This window comes from Elgaria multicarinata, chromosome 14, assembly GCF_023053635.1.
Source record: "Elgaria multicarinata webbii isolate HBS135686 ecotype San Diego chromosome 14, rElgMul1.1.pri, whole genome shotgun sequence".
Lineage (NCBI taxonomy): Eukaryota > Metazoa > Chordata > Lepidosauria > Squamata > Anguidae > Elgaria > Elgaria multicarinata.
This window is the reverse complement of record NC_086184.1, coordinates 3,340,248-3,363,191: the sequence shown is the minus strand read 5'-3', so window position 1 is coordinate 3,363,191 and position 22,944 is coordinate 3,340,248. Positions and strand designations below refer to the sequence as shown.

The 22,944-nt window shown below is 41.7% G+C and overlaps 1 protein-coding gene across 5 annotated transcripts in view; it reads left to right on the top strand.

The window, feature by feature from the left end:
* The first annotated feature begins 5,921 nt into the window (after window positions 1-5,921).
* The window catches only part of BANP (BTG3 associated nuclear protein), a 194,120-nt gene continuing 177,097 nt past the window's right edge, over window positions 5,922-22,944 (top strand). For 4 of the 5 annotated variants that reach the window (XM_063141297.1, XM_063141298.1, XM_063141295.1 and 1 more), the window contains exon 1: window positions 5,922-5,997. The gene's annotated coding sequence lies outside the window, so the exon portion shown is untranslated. The remainder of the gene's footprint in view (window positions 5,998-22,944) is intronic. The other variant, XM_063141300.1, reaches the window with a different exon arrangement.

The window sequence follows — 22,944 nt, the reverse complement described above, 5'->3', positions numbered from 1 at the left end:
GTATCTTCAAATCAGTCTCCCAAACCACTTTCCCACTGCTATCCCACACTCCTTTCTCAGTTAATATATTGTATAGTTGACTCATTAACCCTTTTATCCCTATATTTTGTCCCTTATCAATCCCTTTTTTTTCAATTAATTCCTCAAATTTCGTCTTCTCTCCACACTCTCTATTTTCTTTTACCCAATTTTTAGTCCATTGTTCCAATTGCCCATAGTTTAACCATGATAATTTCAAATCTTTTAAAACATCTTCCATCCTCTCTCTTGTATTCATCCCCTTTAACCATTCACTTAATCTCATTTTATTTTCCTCCTTTAAAACTTTACCTAATCTATTCTTTAAATTTTCAGGAAATTTCTTTAGCATTATCACTGGTGTTAAAGGGGAATTAATTGAAAGCAATTCCTTTTTATATTTATTCCAGAGTTCCCAATGGAACTTCAAAAAGTAATTATCTATTTCATTAAGCCAATTACCCTTCCCTTTTTCCTTAAAAAAAACATTCTGCAAATTTAGCTCAATATTATCTAATGTATTTTCTTCCATCCATTCTAAGTCCCCTACCCCTAGAATTGCTTCAGCAATGTGTCTTAACCTGTTTGCTATATAATAGTACTCAAGGTTCGGGAGACCCAATCCACCCTTCTTTTGATTTATATACCAATTAGATTTGTTAATTCTTGCTTTCTTCTCCGCATTGCAGTAATTATTTATAAGATTCTGCCAACTTTTTAACTCTAAATCTGAAATTCTTATTGGTAACATCCTGAAAATAAAATTGATCTTTGGCAAAATTTTCATCTTTATTAGAGCTATTCTTCCAAACCAAGAAAGATTCAGTTTCTTATACTTCTTTAGCTTTTCTATTACCTCTTTTTTCAATCCAATTAAATTTTCACTTTCCAAATCTTCTAAATTTTTAGTAATCTTAATACCCAAATATTTAATTTTTTCTTTACTATTCAAAACTGAAGCCTTCCCTTCCCATTCCTTCTCTTCCTTTTTAGTGTAATTAAATAACATCAACTCGGATTTTGCCCAATTTATTCTTAACCCCGTAACTTCTTCAAATTCTTTTAACTGCTGTCTAATTCTTTCCATTTTGCTTATCGGATCTCTAAAAGTCATCAATGTATCATCTGCAAACATATTCAACTTAATTTTCTTTCTAGTACCTATCCCCTCTATCTCCCCATCTTCTCTTATTGCATTTGCCAACAATTCCATCACCAATACAAACAGGACTGGCGAGAGTGGGCATCCTTGTCTTGTCCCTCTGGCTAGTCGTATCTTATCCGTTATTCCATCATTTACTACCACTACAGCTGTGTTTTTAGAGTATAACTGCTCTATTATTGCTCTGAATTTGTTACCAAATCCCATTTTGTTTAAAACCAACTTTAACGTTTGCCAACTCACACAGTCAAAAGCCTTAAAAATATCTAGCGCTAAAATACCCGCCTTATTCTTTGACTTTTTTATCCCCTGTATTGCATTTAAGACTCTCCCTATTAATGTATGCATCTGTCTGCCTGCTATAAAACCACATTGGTCTTCCCCTACATAATTTGCTATAAATTTATTTAATCTTTTGGCCAAAATAGTTGAAAAAATTTTAGCATCTTGATTTATTAACGAAATTGGTCTATATGAATCAGGGAGAGTCAAATCCTTATCTGGTTTCGGGATTAAAATTATTATAGAATGCTCCCATGACTCTGGAATCTTCTCCCCTTCCATTATTGCATTATATAATTTCAACAACTTTGGCACTATTAATGTTTTAAATCTTTTATAAAACTCTGGTCCCAGGCCATCTACCCCCGGTGATTTCCCTACTTTAAGCTGATCTATGACCTCCTCTATTTCACATTGCAGTATGTTACTATCCATAATTTTCTTATGCTCATTTTCTAATCCTTTTTTCACAAATTTACCCACATACTCTTCCTTCCTCTTCGTTTGAATATCTCTTTCCTTGTATAAATCTTCAAAAAATTGCTGAAAAATTTTTATTTTATCCTTCATCATATGACAATAATTACCCTGCCTATTTTTTACTGCCCCTATCCCATTTTTAGCTTTTTCCTTTTGTGTGAGTTTGGCAAGCATCTTCGAGTTCCTGTTACTATTTTGAAAGTATTCCCTTTTCATATAAATTAAGTTCCTCTGAACCTCTTCTAAATTAATATTTTCTAGTTCCTTTTTTTTTGCCTGTACTTCTATTAATTTATATTTATTTTTAGTTTGCCAATATTCATTTTCCAGCTTCCTTATCTCATTCTCTAAAGTAACCTGCCTTACCTCCTGTTGTCTTTTTAGATTACACATTTCCCTAATACAATTCCCCCTAAACACAGCCTTCATGGTATCCCAAACCACTGCCGTTCTTGTTCCCCCTTTCTCATTTATTTCCCATGTTTCTGACAGTTCCTTCTGCATTTTCTCAATTACTTTATCGTACTTAAATATCTTAGTATTCAGTCTCCACCTTAATGCTTGTTTGTAATCCTTATCAACTGCGAAAACTAAACTTACTAGTGCATGATCCGTTACCTTAATTGTCCCCAATTCCATTTTACATATCTTAGTTAAAAAATCTCTGGATACAAAAATATGATCAATCCTGGAGTATGTGTGATGGACTGGAGAATAATATGTAAATCCTGGGTCAGCCCCTCTAAGAACTCGCCAAGAATCAACAAAATCCTTTTCTTTAATTAGTTTGTTTAAGATAGTGATATTGTTTCTTTTTTCTATCTCAGAGGGATTTGACCTATCTAGTCTATTATTCATAACCATATTAAAATCTCCAGCCAAAACAGCATACCCCTCCTTAAATTCTTCAATCTCTCTTAATACCTCCTCATAAAATTCTTTTTGTTTATTATTTGGAGCATACATATTGATCAAAGTATACATTTTCCCTTCCAATTGACCCTTTATCATAAGATATCTCCCATTCTCATCTTTTTTAATATTTTCCATCACAAACCCACTTCTTTTTGAAATCAAGATGGCCACTCCATTTTTTTTTGATGTCCCCAAAGACACTTCGTAAAACACTGGCCATTTCAAACGAATAACATTATTTTTTTCCTTAAATTGATGAGTTTCTTGCAAAAAAATTATATCAGAACCATCCCTATTTAGCAATTGTTCAATCCTTCTCCTCTTTACGACCGCCCCCAGACCTTTAACATTGAGTGTTGAGATTCTTATCTTCTTATCCATATCTAATTCTTTGAACTTCTTCTCGATCCCGAACGTGTTGAAAACTTAACTTACATACATAAAAATACAACAACCCACACAAACCCTTCCCTCCCACCCCACTTCCCCTTCCCCTCCCATCTCTTTTCCCCCCAATATATCTCCGGGAGTCTAACACTCCGGCCATTATTTTAACCCTTGGGGGGGGGGGAAAGCAGCCAGGAACCCAAAGCCAGTAGGATCTAATATGATTATACTTCTTATCATCCCTATAATATCCACTTTACACCACTCCGCCTACTGCACCTCTTTCTTCTTCGTCATCACTCTTTGTGTTACCACCGGCTTCTCCTTGCGGACCCAAACCTAAGCTCTCCAGAAGCTCCATGCCTTGCTGAAGGGAGAAAACCTTATGATTTTCCCCCTTATATGAGAAACGCAGAAAAATCGGATATCCCCATGCATAGGGGATTTCCCTCTTCTTCAATTCCCCTGTTATAGACTTGACACTGCGTCTCCACTCCAAAGTTTGTTGGCACAGATCATTAAAGACCTGCACTGTTGCTCCCTGGAACTCCAGCTCTCCCAATGCTCTCAACTCCCTCATAAGCTGCTCTTTCTTGTAATAACTTGAAAATTTCACCAGGACATCTCTGGGAGTTGCACCGCTTCTAAAGCCGCCAACCCTGTGAACGCGCTCCACATCTTCTTCAGTTAGTTGCAGGGTTGGGACTAGTTCTTTAAACCAGCCTAGGAGATTCTTCCTGAGGTCCTCCCCCTTCTTCTCCCCCAGACGACGAACGCGTAAATTTGCTCTTCGTGAATTGTCCTCCAAGGAGATAAGCCTCTTATCATAGTCGTTAAATTTCACTTCTTGGTCATCTTGTATCTTTTTAAGATCTTTAAACTGATTTTTCATCTGATCCACCTCTGTCTTCAAAAAGCCTAATTGCTTATCTCTTATAGCCATTTCAGCAGCCAAATCATCCACTCTCTTGTTAGTTTTGCCAACTTCCGTTTCAATTTTCATAAATAACTCATCTTTTAGCCCTTTCAGCAGAGCTGAAAATTGCTGCATCATCTCTCCCTGCTCTGCTGGCACTAAGCCAACTTTAGCAGCCATCTTGTGCTCTTCTGTTGCTGTTGTAGATTCTTCTTGCTTATCTTTTTGAATATCTTCCCCTTCTGCCTCGGCTACTTTCTGTAATCTCCTAATCGTGTTGTTTGACGCGTGGGCAACCCACCGTGGCTTGGCCGCAACTTGTTTTTTGGGTGGCATATATTCACGATTACGGCTGGTATTAGTTTCGTTTCAAAGTCAGTCACTCAGCACACTCCTGAGGGGTTTATTGCCGTGTTTAACAAAATTTACTGCTTGCTAAAGGAGGGGTGGCTATTAATCAGTCTCTCCCGACGCTGGCCTCTGCAATTAAAATTCCCTTTAAGATAAGCACTCCGTCTGGGAGACTTCTTATAATATCGCTCCTTGAAGTTCCTCCGGTCTAGCCCCCCTCTCTTTGCCTTTAAATTGCAGCCTTTACACAGCAAAATGCATTGTTCTTTCAACCCCCGTCTGTGGCTCCAAGCTTCCAAACACTTTAATCGGTGTTCTTCACCATTTCCAGCCCTGACACTTTTAGATGATAAGAGTTATTCAAAACCTACCGCGGCAGGAACAAATTCTCCTACTACGCCATTAGGATGCTGGCTCCGCCCCCCCCTTTTTTATATTTCTATACTGCTCAATAGCCAAAACTCTCTGGGCAGTTTACCCAAAAAGATTGGGGACTCTTGTATTGCAGCAACGTGGATTTTGAAAATGTTCGTAAGGTCAACACAGCTACCAGGGGCGTTGCTGGGGTTGAGCTGCATCCCAGAGCCCTGGATCTATTCCCCAGCCTGGAGTTTCCATTAGTGCCCAAAGAACCTATTTCTCTTAGCTTAATTGCCATACAGGGGATGATTTTCAAGCGCCGGGGAGTGAGGAGGTTGTATCTAGGGGTCAACATGGCAAGTTAACTCCCCTGCATGGAAATTAAGCATAGAAAGTGTTATTATTTCATAAAAGATTTTATATTATTTTAATAGATCATTTAAAAAAAATTATTAACATTTGTACGGCGCCTTATTTGCTAAAAAGCTATCAAGCCAATAATAATACTGATAAAGAACATGTTGCCCAAACATCTGAGCAATGTTTGGGAAAAAAATTTTTTTTATGAAAAAAAAAAAAGTGTTTTTTTGTGAACCGCCCAGAGAGCTCCGGCTATTGGGCGGTATAGAAATGTAATAAATGAATAAATAAATAAAATGAGAGGAAATTAACGAAAACTTCCGGCCTTCCTCTTTGCTGCCTGTCTGCTAGCGGTCTCTGCAGGCTCAAACGCCTACAGAAGTTTTAAAGCTTTAGAACTCCACTTCCCAGCGTGCACTGCCGCCCGGCCTCTCGCTCTCCCTGCTCCCCTCCACTTGCGCACTACAACTCCCGGCGTGCCAAAGGAAGCGCGGCCGCACGGCCTTCTGGGACGCGTAGTCCGCCCGCTCGGCTCCCGCCGCGCTGCCGTTGGGTGGGTTGCTGAGGAGCCCAGCTTCTCGCTCAGCCCCCTCCCTGCCTCCCGGCACAGCGCGCCTGCGCGGCGTCTCGGGGCCGGCGAAGCAGGCTCGCGGCGGGGCTTGGTGGCGCGCCTGCGCACTGGCGACTCCGGAGGATCTCTCGCGAGGAAGGACGCCATTATCGCAGCCGCCCGACCAAACACCACGAGAATTCGGCAAGGGAAACGGTAACCTCGCTCGTCCCGCGGCGGCCGGCTCAGGCGGCAGCTCCTGCGCTGGGGCTCCGGGCGGGCCCTGGCGCGGCTCCCTCACGACGCCGGAAAGCCCGCTCGCTTTCCCTCACGGGCCGCGGAGGTGGGGGAGGGGAGAAGGGGGAGGGGGGGAGGCGAGCGAGGGGCGGGGCTTCGCACTCTTGCCCCCTCCCCCCCGCGAGCACCTCCGCCCCTCCCCCACGGCCTCTCCTTCCTCCCCCCCGCCTCCTCTTCCTCTCCCCCCCCCATTTCTAGGAATATACATATTGCTGCTTGAGCCCCAAGGCTTCCTGTTCTGCATAAATCTACATACCGTAACTCAGCCTCCCCCAACCCGGCGCCCTCTTCCAGATCTTTTGGACTACAGCTCCCATCAGCCACAGACACCATTGGAGCCGTAGCCCTAGGGTGATCCTATGAAAAGGAGGGCAGGGCTCCTGTATCTTGTAACAGTTGCATTGAAAAGGGAATTTCAGCAGGTGTTACCCTATTTCTTCGATTCTAAGACGCACTTCCCCCCCCCATATAAACATCTCTAAAAATGGGGTGCGTCTTAGAATCGCAGGTATGTCTTAGGTGTTTTTTTTCTGCTGGTGGTACAGAAATTAGTGTGCGTCTTACAATCGATGGCGTCTTACAATCGAAGAAATATGGTATTTGTATGTATGGAGAACCTGGTGAAGTTTCCTCTTCATCACAACAGTTAAAGCTGCAGGAGCTATACTAGAGTGACCAGATACAAAAGAAGGCAGCTTTAACTGTTGTGATGAAGAGGAAATGTCATCAGGTTCTCCATATATACAAACGACACCTGCTGAAATTCCCTTTTCAGTGCAACTGTTAAAGATACAGGAGCCTTGTGCTCCTTTTCATAGGTCACCCTACATAGCACAAAACATCTGGAGGAGGGCACTGGTTTGGGGGAAGAAGTGGTGCTCCCTTGGCCTACAACTCCCACCATCCCCAGACAGCGGGGGGGGGGGCTGTTGGCCAAGGATGCTTGGAGTTGCAGTCCAAAACAGTGTGGAGGGCCCCAGGTTGCCGCAGGCTGCGGCTTCTCTAATGATAGAAGAGGATGCATGTCTGTCGGTCCGTCCATTCATTAGTGCCAACAGCTGCAAGACGGTGAAACTCGGGCATCTGAAACGTGGCATGCAAACGAAGGGGACTTAGTTTGGGGTTATTGTGTTTTTAAAACTCATTATTTAATTTTTATGAATTTGTTTTCTTTTTCTTTTTTAAATTTCTTTATTAAACTCTATTTAACAAAGCGGTTAAAAATATATATAGAAAAAACATACAAGTCAGACGCTTTCTTAATAAAGACACAAACAGAGACCTCACAATTTCTGTAGATGCCGAACCGAGCTTGTTTCTTTCAATTTCTGTGGTCAAAGGAAGGTTAGTTAAACCAGAGTTGGATGTCGCATCTGTGCCATTGATGTAAACGAGAAAAGGAGACCATATTTCATCGAAAAGGTCATAGCTAAGTTGGCCCAACGAAACTCTGCGGTGGTAGGTTAATTTTTCAGAGCAGGCTATATCCCACACTTTCCCTTTCCATCCAGTGAGTGTAGGGCCCTTCGGATCCTTCCAATGTTCGGCAATTTCTAAACGAGCTGCTGTAAGGAGGATAAATTCCAATTCTTTATGGGTAAGGGAGGGGTTTAGAGCATTGGGCAGAGACAGCAGGGCACGGCTTGGTTCTGGCAAGTTTATCTGATCAGTAGCCTTAGAAATTATATTGAAGATAGTTTCCCAGAACTGCTTCAGGGCCTTGCACTCCCACCACATATGTAAGTAAAAGCCCTTTTCGGCGCATCCTCTCCAACATAACGGGGAAATTGAAGTCATTGCATGTGAGAGTTGAATTGGAGTTATATACCATCTTAATATAACCTTGAGTGCTGACTCCTGTATGCGGGACGATATGGTTCAAAGGGGGGGATTTATCCAAATTTGTTTCCATTTTGTAACTTCAATCTGTCTATGTATATCAGTTTCCCATATGCTCCTCAGAGCCAGGAAGAAGCCGCCGCAATTTAAACATGTGCGTGGCTACAGCACTAGGGGCAGACCATCACATAGCATTGCAGTCCATACAGTTTGAAGCCATGGGAGGTGGGTGGGGGACGCCCCAAGCCCCATTGCACAGTAGGAGGAGACAGGCCTATGGGACATCACACTCCGCCACCTAGGAAGGAGCAGATTGTAGGTGGTTGAGTAAAAGTGGCACATGCTGTCTCCGGCTTGTGCATGACAACCTATTGGTTGTTTAAACAATAGGTGGTTACATGTGAACTGGGTCTTAGTCATCCACTTAACTTCCAATTTCATCCTTCACTGCAAAATGCTTGCTTTGAGGATTGTAGGGCCCGCAATGAATAAAAAGTTGCACACCTTTTGATTTGATGGGAGTCAAACACTTCTGTGAGTGTCGCCAGAAGACTGATTGAATATTTAAAGCAACCTTCCCCAGCCTGGTGCCCTCCAGCTGTTTTGGAATATAACTCTTATCATCCCCAACCAGCAATGGCAAAATGCTGGCTGGAGATGAGATTGTAGTCCAACACATCTGGAGGGCACCAGGTTGGGGAAGGCTGAATTTGAACTTCAGTAATGCACATGTTGGAATTACCAAGGCATGAAACTGGGTGCCTTTTACTTGGATTGTGACATGACGCAGAGAAAAATCTTGTGTGAAAGCTATAAAGCATATGTAATACATTATAGCTATTTTTTTATTTGTGGCCAGACCAAAATAATTTACATAAATGTTCACTTCTTTTTATTAATATTTATTTACTTATTTATTATATTTATATTCCGCCTTTTTCCCTCTAAGGAACTCAAGGCGGCATACATAATCCTCTTCCTCTCCATGTTATCCTCACAACATTTTGTGTTGGGCTTGGTCTTCTGAATAAATTAATTTTTGGATGAGCAACAAGATAGTACCCGTTCTCCTTACTGCTTATTGTTGGCATAGGTTAAGCAAAGTTTTCCATAATTTTATTTTGCAGAGATGCTAGGAATGGTTGATAGATGAATTCCACTTCTCTGTTCTTATGGTTGTATGATAAAATCTTGTCTGTTTATAGTATACAGTAATGTAACAGGGTTACATTAACAAAAAGACACTTGCAGTTTAGACAGCCAGAGGTGAGAGGGGAGGCAGCTCTTGCAATCATAAGTAGCCATATCCCTCACGGCACTTTTCGGGATTACAATATGTTCTTGGGATGCTTTGGAGACTACTAAATTCCTGAGCATTCTCTGTACGTTTCTACAGCCCCAGCAATAATTAAGAATTCTGCCCACAAATTAACTGCCTCCACAGAGAGAAGTCATTTGTGTTTAAATGTTGAAATGCTTAGCTCCAAACACAAAGATTCATCAGCCAGTTTCTCTAGATAGGGGGCATAGAAGACGAGTGAACGACTTCAAGGAACTGCAAATGAATGTGTATCTAGCAGGGGCAATGGTTCAATGGAAGAGCATCCACTTTACGGAAGGTTCCAGGTTTGATCCCGGCATCTACAGGTGAGCCTGGAAAATTCCTGCCTGAAACCCTGGAGAGCTGTTGCCAGTCAGTGTCGACAAAACCAGGCTAGATGGACTCAGTATAAGGCAGCTTTGTAGGTTCCTATGAGCTGTGGGGGGCGGGCGGAGTGTGTGTGTGTGAGTTCTACTCTTTTAAGAGAGGATATAGTTCAGTAGTAGAGCACATGCTTTGCAAGTGAAATGTCCCCAGTTCAGTCCTTGGTATCTGCAGTGGGTCGGGTAATGGGGAAAGATCCCTGCCTGAAAGCTGTTGCCAGTCAGAAGAGACATCACTGGACTAGATGAACAAATAATTTGGTCCACTATAAGGCAGCTGTCTATTTACCCCTCACCGTGAAAGGTGGCTGAGCTCATTCTTCCTCTTTTTGCTAGAACCCATTCCTCCTCTTCCCTTTTGTGGGTCAAGATACCTCCTTCAGGTTCTCACCAATATCCTTTAATCTTTACCGTCTTAAGCAGAAAAAGTAAAACGAAGGAGTTTGCTGTTTGGAATAGCAGCAAAATAGCTCACCTAGTTCTTTCGTTTTGCTTTTGCTGTGCAAATACGCTGTTTATTAATAAATAAATAAAAATTCTATGAGGACATCTGATGCTTCGCCAGGTGGCGCCCTTCCCTTGGAAATTGCAACTGGCTCCTACGTTATCCTGATAATACAATACAAATTTTGCTGTTCCAACTATTTGATGACTGCCGTGATTGCTTACAAATAGCTTTTGGGTTGTTGTTTTTAGGGTGGGTGGGAAGTGTTGGAAATCTGCAGGATATTTAAAGTACAACCTTTGTTAAAATAAATATTTAAACTCAGAACTGTTCTGCCGTGTAATTTGTTTTGATGATGTCAATCAAACCAGTTTGGCAAAGTTACACTATAATCTATGGTCAGATTCCCAGAAGCGGATTACAGGCAATTCAAGTACAAGCCATCTCTGCCCCCTCTCCTTGCTATGTGATTGGGATTGTTAAAGTAAGCATGAGAAGTCCAGGTGTGACTTTTGCAATCCGATCATGGGTATACTTATTCATACGTAAATCTTGCTGAGTGAAATAAGTCTTATTCTCCATAGGTGTGTTGAGAACTGGAGCCTTAGTTTCTCTTCTCATTGTCCTGTTTATTAACTTGGGGTGAAAAAAGTTTAGACATATGGTTTACAATGTTGAAACAGTATGTTGGAAATGTATGAGAACACACCCTTGGCAGTAACTGCATGTAGTACAACTGCTAGATTTATTTTAGATGGCTGAAGTATTGAATTTCGGTCCCCTTCCTCCTCCTTTCTCTCCCTGTAGGGCTGAGTTCCAATGCCGCAAGGTTCCTTGCAGGATAGATCCTAGTTGCCCTGCCCTCCCTGCTGAAGGAGAAAAGCCATCCGTATCGCTGGATCCTCCCCTCTGGCTAGATCTTATGAGCTCCCAACCCCATCTGTATCTGTGGGACAGCTTGGAGTGTGCAAATAACATTGGGGAAAAGTTTAAGCAGGACTTCTCCCAGTCCATTGGCTTCAATTTCAAGCCATGGATGGGGAATGATGCTCTACTCTTCCCCAACTTAGCATCTTTCAGACGTATTGAACTACAGCTCCCATTACCGTCCACCAACATGGCCATGCTGGCTAGAGACATTGGGCGTTGCAGTCTGGAGGACACCTGGTTGACTAAGGCTGCTTCAATACCATCTATTCTGTGCAGCAAACAACGTGGCGGCTGGGTTCACACAACATGACAACCCACACGCAATGTTGAGTGGGTTGTCGTTGAACTGTGGGTTGTTGTTCAAACATGGGTTGTTGTATTGTGTAAAAACAGGTGTGCTAACAAACCATGGTTTATAAAACATGAATAACCTGCAGTTCACAACCCAACAGCAAACCACGGGTTCTCTTTGTGGGTTGTTCATGGTTAACTAATCATGTTTTTTTTAGCACAGCTGGGTTCACACAACACAACAATACATAGTTCAACAACAATGTACAGTTCAACTACAACCCACACTCAACCCATATGTGAGTGTGGATTGTTGCTTTGTGTGAACCTAGCCAGCATCTTTTACTTCTCTATCATTTATGCCAATTGACAAAATTATATACTTAAAGTACATCAATATAGCCCTAAATTATTTTCACCAAATTTTATGAAAGTAAATTAATAATTACTGTCATACCCCACCCTCAACAGCTTTGCATCTTTAATTGGCAATCTTCCTGCATTAGTTCAAAGCTTCTTCAGTTTTCTTCTAACCACACACACACTGATCATGGAGGTAAATGACAAACTCCATTATTCTCCAGAAGTATCACTTTTCTGTGGTATTCTAAAAATACTTTCATTTGAAGAGTTAGTCTAAATAGTTCATGTAACTTGAAGTAACATCTGCCCATGTTATTGGTTCTTGAATCAGAATGCAGAAACACATTTTGTCTTGCAGACAAGTTAGCTACCGAGGAATGCTTCTTTCACCTTTGCTTTGAACATCTAAATATTTGGTCAAAAACTTTGTGTAAACATGAACCAATTTCTCCACCGTGAGCCCTCCCATTTCTGTGCCAGCCATACCTCTTTACTCCAATAAGGGTAATACTAAAAAGGCATCTTACATGCTGCTAATGTTTTTTACAGACAGTTATCGCCAGAGGCTTCGAGGTTAGTGCTTCAGCCTCCACAAAGAGGGGACGTGGAACATGTTTTGTCTGACTTCTTGCCGTGCAGCTGTGACCATGTGGCTCTGATGGTTTTATTTGCTCTTGCCCAGGGTGGTGGTGCAGGAGGAACAACAAAACTATTGAGGCCCAGGTAGATTCTATGGAATACTTTAAAATGGAGGGAGAAAGATAGAGGGATCAGAAGGAAATTAAAACCTTGGCTGCCCTATTAGGAAGGACAAGTAATGGTGGGGTAAATACTGCACCATTACTTGTCCTTCCTAATAGGGCAGCCAAGGTTTTAATTTCCTTCTGATCCCTCTATCTTTCTCCCTCCATTTTGGGAGAAAGGCTGGACATTTGCCAAGGTCATCTGTAGCATCTGCCTATATAGCGAAGAGAACTTTACCTTGTATCTACGCCTGACCAGGAAGCTGGGAAGTGATGAAATTCTCATCGGGCAGGCAAATGCTACAGATGGCTGCCCTTGTGTCTGTTAACACTCTACATGGTAAGCTGCCACTTGGTCTTCTGTATTTATTTTCATTTGAGGATTTGGAGGTTTTTGTTTTGAGGGCGTTTCGAAAGAACAGCCCCTGTCTGTACGGGAAAAGAATTCCTGAGTGCTACAGCCAAAAACCTTTCCTCATTATTCTAGGTCATCTGTTGCAGTGATTTTCGATCCGTGGTATTAATACCACCTGACATAGTATGAAGTACCACCGGTTAAAAAGTACTGATCTATATAAGGTTAGTGTGTGTTACTGGAGACCACAATACCTATAATTTATACATCAGCTTTATCGTGGAATGAAAGAATTGCAAGTTTCATTTACTCCACCTCCCCAAATCCTGCCAGGGGTTGTTGAGACTCTTCTAACTTTGCTTAATGTCTCTTTCATCCTTTGATGAAATAAACCGATCAGAGGCTGAAGTCAGTCTAGGATTTGATATCTCAGCCCTCCTCTTGCTAAATATTTAGTGCTGTGCCAGGCATGGTGTGGATTTCAGAAAAGGCATGGTCTATGCCAAGGGTGTTTCCAGTTTGAAAATGGACCAATAAACATGCTCATGCTTACCCAGATTGATTTGGAAGGATAGTACCCTAGGTACTATCTATGCCACCTTTAGGATGTACACTTGATAATATGATTGTCTGAAAAATCATCTCCCCCTATCTAGTCCTCTTACACCACTACGATCTTCAGGTGAGGCCTTGCTCTCTGCCACATCCTGCAGAGTCCCATCAGGCAAGAAGCCTTAGAATCATAGAATCATAGAATAGTAGAGTTGGAAGGGGCCTACAAGGCCATCTAGTCAAACCCCCTGCTCAATGCAGGAATCCACCCAAAAGCATCCCTGACAGATGGTTGTCCAGCTGCCTCTTGAATGCCTCTAGTGTGGGAGAGCCCACAACCTCCCTAGGTAACTGATTCCACCGTCGCACTGCTCTAACAGTCAGGACGTTTTTCCTGATGTCCAGCTGGAATCTGGCTTCCTTTAACTTGAGCCCGTTATTCCGTGTCCTGCACTCTGGGATGATCGAGATGAGATCCTGGCCTTCCTCTGAGTGACAACCTTTCAAGTATTTGAAGAGTGCTATCATGTCTCCCTTCAATCTTCTCTTCTCCAGGCTAAACATGCCCAGTTCTTTCAGTCTCTCTTCATAGGGCTTTGTTTCCAGACCTCTGATCATCCTGGTTGCCCTCCTCTGAACACGCTCCAGCTTGTCTGCGTCCTTCTTGAATTGTGGAGCCCTTACCTGGGGTGGTGCCCTCCCTCTGGAATGACCTCCCCTCTGCAATACGTCAGGCACCCATGACCATGTGCTTTCGACAATGATTGAAACCTTAATAGTTTACCCTTGCTTTCCCTAAACATTAACTTTTCTAAATGTTGCTGTGTTTCTACTACAATTATGTATTGTTTTATAATTTGTTGTAAACCACTACGCAACAACAAATGGGAAGCAGTATATAAATATTCTAAATTAAAGTAAATAAACCAACTACAGAACTAGAGAAGATAATTGTTTTTCACTAAACTCCGTTTTCAAGCACAATTACAAGTGCACTGCGCCTTTGATATTTTCTTTCAGTGAAACTATAATCCCCACCTCTTATTTTTCAAAATCAAGAGGTTGAGGACTTTCATCAACCGATATGATCTGTGCTTTGGCTTCTGAGCCCGTGTCTTCGGCCATTAGTGCATATTATTTGGAGGCTTGATTGGTAGGGTGTGATCTAGTTGCTTCTTCCATTTCTAAGCAGCATGGAAATAACGGGTTCAAGTTACAGGAAGTCAGATTCCGGCTGGACATCAGGAAAAACTTCCTGACTGTTAGAGCAGTCCGACAATGGAACCAGTTACCTAGGGAGGTGGTGGGCTCTCCCACACTGGAGGCCTTCAAGAGGCAGCTGGACAACCATCTGCCAGGTATGCTTTAGGATGGATTCCTGCATTGAGCAGGGGGTTGGACTCGATGGCCTTTTAGGCCCCTTCCAACTCTACTATTCTATGATTTTATGAGACCATGAGGGCGCAATCCTATGCATGTTTAGACAGGAAAAATGCCATGCAAGCCCCAGTATACCCCAGCTAGCTGGGGCATGGTGGGAGTTATAGGACTTCTTTCTGTATAAGCATACATAGCATTGTTCACATAGGCTACAATCCTATACAAACTTCCCTGGGAGTAAATGCTGTTCAACTCGGGGCTTACTTCTGAGTAGACATTTATAGGATTGCACTGTTAAAGCTACAATATCAGATTGTAGGAAAAACATGCACATTCAGAGTTCTGTGTAGGACTGAAATAGTGTTGATCTTTGCACAATGAAATATACAGGGCGAACATATTTTGACTTAAAGGGCAGGAGGCAAAGCGTTATTGTTACTGATTAATTGTTTATTTTAATCTGTATCAACTTTGAGAGGCTGAGAGATACTGACATGATATTCTACCCGGTGGGCATTGAGTTAGGACTTGGACTTGGAATCTAACCCCCAAAATCTGCCCATTCTTCCATCCTCTAACTTGGGTAGCTGAACATTCTGATCAATGAAATCGCTATATACATCACTTTATATTCCAGGGACTTCACACAAGGTAGACAAATAAGAGAGGCAAGGGGAGGATAAAAACAGAAAAAAGTAAACAATATTTATTTCTGAATATTGCCATACCACGGACGTATTCGTTTAGGTTCTTCTGTTTTAGGGAAGATATTTTGTAGAGCTGGAAAATGGAGATAAAAGAGAAACAAAAATCATTAAAGAAGTTCACCTTTCCTACCAGGAAAAGCTGAAGAAGTTGAAATATTTTTTTTAAAAGCATGCAAGAAGATGTTCAGCTAAGGATATATGTTAAAAGGGTGGGGAAATACTGGAATTTGGTTTCACTAAATGAAATTGACTGGACAAGAAGAAGTACTGTGCACAATTAATTATGGAATTTATTGTAATGGGATGTGAGGATGACCACTGGCTTGGATGGTATGAGAACATTATTAGTGGTGGTGAAGTCAGTTGAGATAGCAGAATGGAAACTCCCTTGTTTGGAAGCAGGGCAGCACCAAATACCAGACACCAGAGGCAAAGAATAGTAGATTGCCATCATTGTTGTGTCTGCTTGTGAGCTTCCAGAGGCATCTGCTTGGCTGCAGTTCAAAACAATGCTGGATTTAGATGGATTTTGGTCTAATCCTGTAGGGCAATTCTTGCGTACTTACCGTATTTTGCTGAATGTTCAGTTGCAGCATCTGTTAATAAACTTTTTGTACTATAGTAACACTTGGCTGTTTTCCTAAAAATTAGTCATAGATCTAAGTCTTGGCTTATTCTGGTCAAGAGACCCTAATATTTATTTATTTTATTTATTTTATTACATTTATATACCGCCCCACAGCCGAAGCTCTCTGGGCGGTTTACAACTTTACAATTTCTATAGATTCGCTATAGAAATATTTGGTTGTTGTAAGACTTGGGCTGCATCCTATGCACACTTCCTTAGGAATAGGTTAAGTTGGACTCTGTGGGACTTACTTTCTTGTGGGCTGTCTATCCAAAAGAGGCCATTGGTTGCTTCTCTTGGCCTCTTTTTTCCTTATGAGGGCTTTTGTGCTACCTATAAATGGAAAAGTTCGAAACAGCAGCTGTAGACTAAGGACTAGATGGACCCTTGATCTGTTCCAGCATGGCACTTCTTATATTCTTATAAATAAATGCTGATTCATGCTCTGTACTGCGTAGTATCTTTAATTTTTTTATGGTTTGTTTTTATTTCCAGAGGATAGCCATATGAGTCTACTGCAGCAAAGAGCCTTGCGGCAACCTTGTGGCACAGGCTTTTGTGGACTATAGCCTCTGATGAAGTGGGCTATAGTTCACAAAAGTGTATACCAGAATAAATGTGAGTCTTCAAAGGTGCCACAAGATTCTGTCATAGTTTAATGATTAGTAAGAATGTAAAGTAAGCAAATGAGGATTGGAAAAACAATTTAGTTTTCTAGGAGCCAGCGTCCAATATTTAGGAACAACTGCCATCAGGAACTGAGAGATACCAACATGTCCCATGGCCAACACAGGAAGAGAACTGAACAGAAGTTTCTTGGGTGCCAATTCAGCATTTTAGGCTCTTGGGTGTTTAGTTGCCTACTTGCCTGGAATTTTCCCAGCCTAGGTGCAAGCAATTTTAAAATCCGTCTGTATGGGAGCAAGAAAAAACTAAAAACCTACAAGAGCAACAGCCTTGGACACGCCTGAGCTCCCTTTGTAGTTTTCTGTGCAGCGTGAAATCTCTCTTTCCAATTAGAATCCCTTTTGAGGTTTTGCATCTTGATTAATTCTAGCCTTAAAAGTGGCGCGCGAAAGGCCCTCAGAGAATTGGCAGGGCTCCGACTTAACAATGCGGTTGACCTTCTCTTACTAAAGGGCGGCTTTTTATTATGTTGTTCTTATTAATCAATGTTACAATATGTTGACATATGATGTAATTGGTTAGGGAGTAATGGGCTAGCATAAGATGACTAAGATCTAGCTGCCAACGGGTCTGGAGAGGCGAGCCAAGTTTAGGGTTTATAAAGTTAGAACAAATCACAGAGGTGAGGGTTTGTAAAAGGACGTTGTTCACCGCTCACGTCAGAGTTGGATGTGAGGCCAGTGGGCTACTAAAGGGTGGAAGGCTGACTGCTCTCGTTGGTGCCTGAGGAAGGAAAAATGATGTATGAAATAACCATGACAACTGTGTATGAAAATGTTAATAACTTTTCACTGGATTTATTTTACTTTCATTTGGAATGGGCTTGTTTTGGTCCAAAAGCTTTCTTTTTTACTACCAGGAAAGGATTTGTGCTAGTGCGGTAAATTACTACAATATCACAAACATGCGTGATAGAAGAAAATTAGTTCAGAAGGCTCTTTGGTGGCTAGTACAGCCAAGAATGACACTTCCAAGTAAATATGCTCTAAGTACTGGGGGGAAAAAACCTTTTTTGTATCTTGACAGGTGCCTCCATTTAATTAGTTTTACTCTATTTTATATGTGTTAGAACAACTGTGACAGGTTTCACACATTGGATACAGGTTTTTGGATTAAGGTGTTGAGATTCTTGGATGAAAATGTTAAGATAGTTCAATTTTATCAAACCTAGTTCTAATGCTTGACAAAACTAGTTCTATTTAGGATTAGAAAACAGTGTATACTTCCAACATCATATATTAACGAGCCCACCCCGTGAAAGAATGGAAGGAATGTTTGCGTTCTTACATACCCGAGCAATCTGGTGCCTGGGATTTCTCTCTCTTTGTGGGTTTATTCTTCCGGGCAAAAAATAGCAGCTGTGAAGGATGTACATGGTTTTTACACTTTCTTGTATTTGCTACAAAAACAGCAGAAGAATACTAGAATCATAGAGTTTGAAGGGGCCATTTAGGCCATCAAATCCAACCCCCTGTTCAGTGCAGGAATCCATCTTAAAGCATCTCTGACAGACGGCTATCCAGTCTCTGACTGAGTACCTTCAGCAACAGAGAGCCCACCAGCTCCCTAGACAGTTAGTTCTGTTTTCTGACTGCTCTGACCATCAGGAAATTTTCCTGATGTTGTAACTGAACCCCATTCTTTCATGTCCTACAGTCTTGGTGACAGAGAACAGGGCAGGATCTACACTACTGCTTTATAATGGTATTGAAGTGCCTTAACAACTGTTGGGGCCCATGACACATTCCATGTACCGTTTTCAAATGGCTTTCATAGTGTTATATCCTGCTTTGTGTAGATCTGACCCAGGTTGCAGCCCTCTCCTGTATGACAACCATTTAGGTACTTGAAAGGTGCTATACCCTTCCCATCCCCAAGTCTTCTCTTCTCAGGGCTAAACATGCTCAGTTCCTTCAATTTTTCCTTGTAGGGCTTAGCTTCTAGTCCTTTCTCTTTTCAGAAGAAGAGATTGAATCCTGGTTCACACATAACAACAACCCAGAGTATGGGTTGTTATTGAATAGCAGTTTGTCATTGAATTGTGGGTCGACATTATATGCGAACCCTGCACTATGGTTTAATTATGGCTTCTTAACAATGAACAACCCATGAAGAGAATTGATGGTTTATTGTTGGGTTGTGAACTCTAGGTTGCTTGTGGTTAACAGTCCATAGTTCAGTAATAGTGTAGGGTTTGCACATGATGACAACACACATTTCAGCAAGAACCCATGACTCAACTACAACCCATACTCAACCCATACTCAATCTGCACTCTGGGTTGTCAATACATGCAAACCAGGTCTGTTTGTGTCGTGAGGTTTCTTTCTGTTTTTGTCAGATGTTTTCTGATTGCTGTATTTTATGGTTTTAATTGAGAACTCCCCAGAGAGCTTAGGCTGTTGGGCAGTATAAAATGTAATAAATAAAGTTTTACAGAAGTTATTCCCATTGAATTTAGTTACTCCCTAGTAAGTGTGGTAAGAATTGCAGCTTAACTGTATTAGACATGAAGGACTAGAATTGCTACAATTTCCCTCAACTTAATAAAAGAAGTCATTTCAATTTTGCAACGTGTTTCAAGTGGAGATGGCTAGAGATGTGTGACATGACATTTTGATGAAGTCAATTTCAGGATCCCTGTAGATTTTCGTGGTTTTGGGTTGCTTCCTTAAACTGTGATCTGAACCATGCTTGCTTGGAAGCCAGTCCCACTTAAATCAATGGAGGTTATTTCCAAGCTGCATGCATTTTTAGGACTGAGGTGCCGGTAAGGAATGGGTAACTGACAGCTTGCAAATCAACCCTGGCCCAATTTTTCTTGGCCTTCAGACACTTAATGAAATTGAAATAATTTTTCAGTTTTCATTAAAATGAAACGCAAACACCTTGGTAATGCATAAAGAATAATAAGCTATTTTGTGGCTTTGGAGCAAAATGTGGAAAAGACGTCTGTGTCAAAGCCTGAGGCAGGTTTAAGGAATTCAGAAAAAGATCCAACAGTGCTGTCCACATATGGTACCAAATTGAACTTGAAATGGATGAACCAATCTAATAAAAAATCATCTTACCATGAATTGGAAGGAAAATTGCCTTTCTTATTATTCAACAAAAAAAACACAGTGCATGGGAAGTGTCCTTGAACAATCCTATGCTTTGCTCCAGCTGTCTCCGATTGCAGGGGTGGGTCTGGCTAGCAAGACCTAATTGCCCACATTGAAATTAAATAATATGGGTAATGATGGATGGCTAGCTGGGGCATCTTCTATATTTAGAAACAATCTTCCTCTGAATACCATTTGTAATGGTGGGGTCAACAGCATAGAATCATAGAAGAGCAGAGCTGGAAGGGGCCTACAAGGCCATCCACTCCAACCCCCTGCTCAATGCAGGAATCCACCCTAAAGCATCCCTGACAGATGGTTGTCCAGCTGCCTCTTGAAGGCCTCTAGGGTGGGAGAGCCCACAACCTCCCTAGGGAACTGATTCCATTGTCATACTGCTCTAACAGTCAGGAAGTTTTTCCTGATGTCCAGCCGGAATCTGGCTTCCTTTAACTTGAGCCCGTTATTCCGTGTCCTGCACTCTGGGAGGATCGAGAAGAGATCCTGGCCCTCCTCTGTGTGACAACCTTTTAAGTAAGGAGAGGCTATTATGGTTTTGTATTTAAGGACTCGCCTGGTAGCCATTGGTGACAAGAAATTGCACACAGGTGAGTGAGCTGTCTGGCAGAGGAGGAGTAGAACACTACACCTCTCCTCTGCACCCAGCAGGCTGCCCGTGGAGGGAAGACCCCCTTCTCCACACCCACTATAGAAATGCAACAGGCTGCTGGAGGATGGGTGGTCCTCTTCCAGCCCCAGAAGGCTAGTAATATTTGTGGGCTTATTTACAAGACTGGACTATTGCATTCCTACTCTGTTTCTGGGCTTCTCAAGAGGTATCTAAGAACATAGGAAGCGCCCTGAGGCTGGATCAGACCAAGGGTCCATCTCGTCCAGCACTCTGTTCACACAGTGGCCAACCAGCCATCGGCCAGGGACCAACAAAGCAGGACATGGTGCAACAGCACCCTCCCACCCATGTTCCTCAGCAACTGGTGCACTCAGGCTTGCTGCCTCGGATACTGGAGATAGCACACAACCATCAGGGCTAGTAGCCATTGATAGCCTTCTCCTCCAGGAATTTATCCAACTCCCTTTTAAAGATATCCAAATTGGCCATCTGGTTGTCTACTTTGGTTGGTTACCTAATGGACCTTGGATTTGTCCTTCTTATTTCTTTAGGCTCTGTGGAAGCCCATTTTATTCTTTATTTTTTTATTTTATTTTTTTAAAAAATTGTGTTTTTAATGTATTTATTTTATGATTGTTTTAACTAACTTTTTATTTTAATTTAAATTTTTGGTTCTTCTTATGTTTAGCAGCCCTAAGTACCACTTACTTGTTGGAAAAGCAAGGTATAAATCAAAGAAAGAAATTCCAAAGGTTCTGCCTTCAGCTAAGAGACATTTGGAATACATCTGTGACAAAAGGCGCAAAAAGTACCTGACATGATAAAAAAAAAAAAACCCCACAAACCTCTAAACGAAATGAAGGAGCAGGACCAGTTGGCTTTTGAGTGGAGTTCTATAATAAGCTTCACCAAATAGTTGTTTTTTTTAAAAGGAAATGTAGGAGACTAGGCTGAATTTTTCTCCCTTGGCAAGATGCAAGATGGATTCTTACATCCAATAAAGATCCAACATTATTTGAGGCTGATCTGCTTATATTTCTTCACAACACGGACGATAAAATTCTAACCTCTGCATTGGCCAGGAGATTAAATAAAACGTTATTCAAACAGTTCAAACTGGGTTTTTGCAGAGATGGAACTTAGTTAAAAATAGTCACAAAACGTTCAATGGTGTTCATAGATGTAAAAAAGGCCTTTGATAGGCTGGAATGCAGTTGGGAGGGGGAAGGCATGAATGCTCCAGAGCAACTTCCTGATTATATTTTTAAATATAATATATAACTACCCAGGATGGTCAAACAGCCTGATGAACAGTAAAAGAAAGAAGGAAAAGAAGTGTGGCTCAGACATCAAGTTAAAAGCCCGTGATTATGAGACATGATGAACATTTATCATGGCTGCATTGTGAACTGCTCAGCACGAATCTAGAGCATTCACTGTGCAGCACTTACATAATTCTGGACTCACCAGAATACCAAGTGGTTGCAAAATACAGGTGCATATGCCAACACTGTTTTCAAACGAACTGTATCAATTTAACCTGTGCATGGTTTCGATTGCCTTTTGTGTAAAGTAAGATGAAAAAGGGAACTTTTGATTCGGTTTGGTCCATTTGTTAAAGCATAGATCGAGCAATTCATCCCTCCAACCTCTCTTCTCTTCAAGGGCAGGTCTTCCAATAGCATGTGCAGTTAGTGACATTATGAAACAGTAATCCTAGCACAGCTGTTTTATTATGTTAACACTGGCTGGGTCCCAGGACTTCTGAGAAATGGCAAACGTAATTTGCCAAAATGATAGAAATGGCAACCACATGCCCTAAATGTCTTGCCAGATCGCTTGGGCACATTGCCACACTGAATGCAATCATAATAGTTTTCACGGTAATCCGAATTTCAAATGAATCTCTCTTGGCAGCAGAAGTGTTTTGAGTAAACAGCTCTGATACCGTGTGGTGTCCTCATTTGGAATAATTTAGAATGCATTCCTTTTCTTCTTTTTTTGTAATGAGCAGCTGCTGCCTTGGCTAGTCCGGAGGCCTCGGTGATGCGGTGGTGTGTGCCTGTTAATTGTGCTCCACCTGCCTCTTTTAATTGCATTCCTGTGTTTGGGCAGAAGAAGGGAAAAGGGGGGAAATCGTGTGTAGCTAGCATTGATTCAACACCAGTGGTTAATGATATATTGCCATATCCACTGACAAACCAAGTTTATCCAGCCAATATTCTTTTCTTGAGGTATTAAACCAACCGCCACAACCCTCCCCCCCCCCAATCTGCCTGTCCTCGGGGTGTGTGCCCAGCCATCCCTTTTCTCCAACTGTGGGAAATGCAGATGTGAATTGCTCCAGTGATTTTAATTCAGCTTTTGGATGCTTGAGATTTCCCTTAATAAGACCTCTAACAATCCCTGACAGGGAACTCCAGAGGGACAGTGTTGAAAAATATTTGGCTCTAGAGCTGGAGTCGAGAGCTGGGATTGGAATTGAATATTGCAGGAGCTGAATTGTG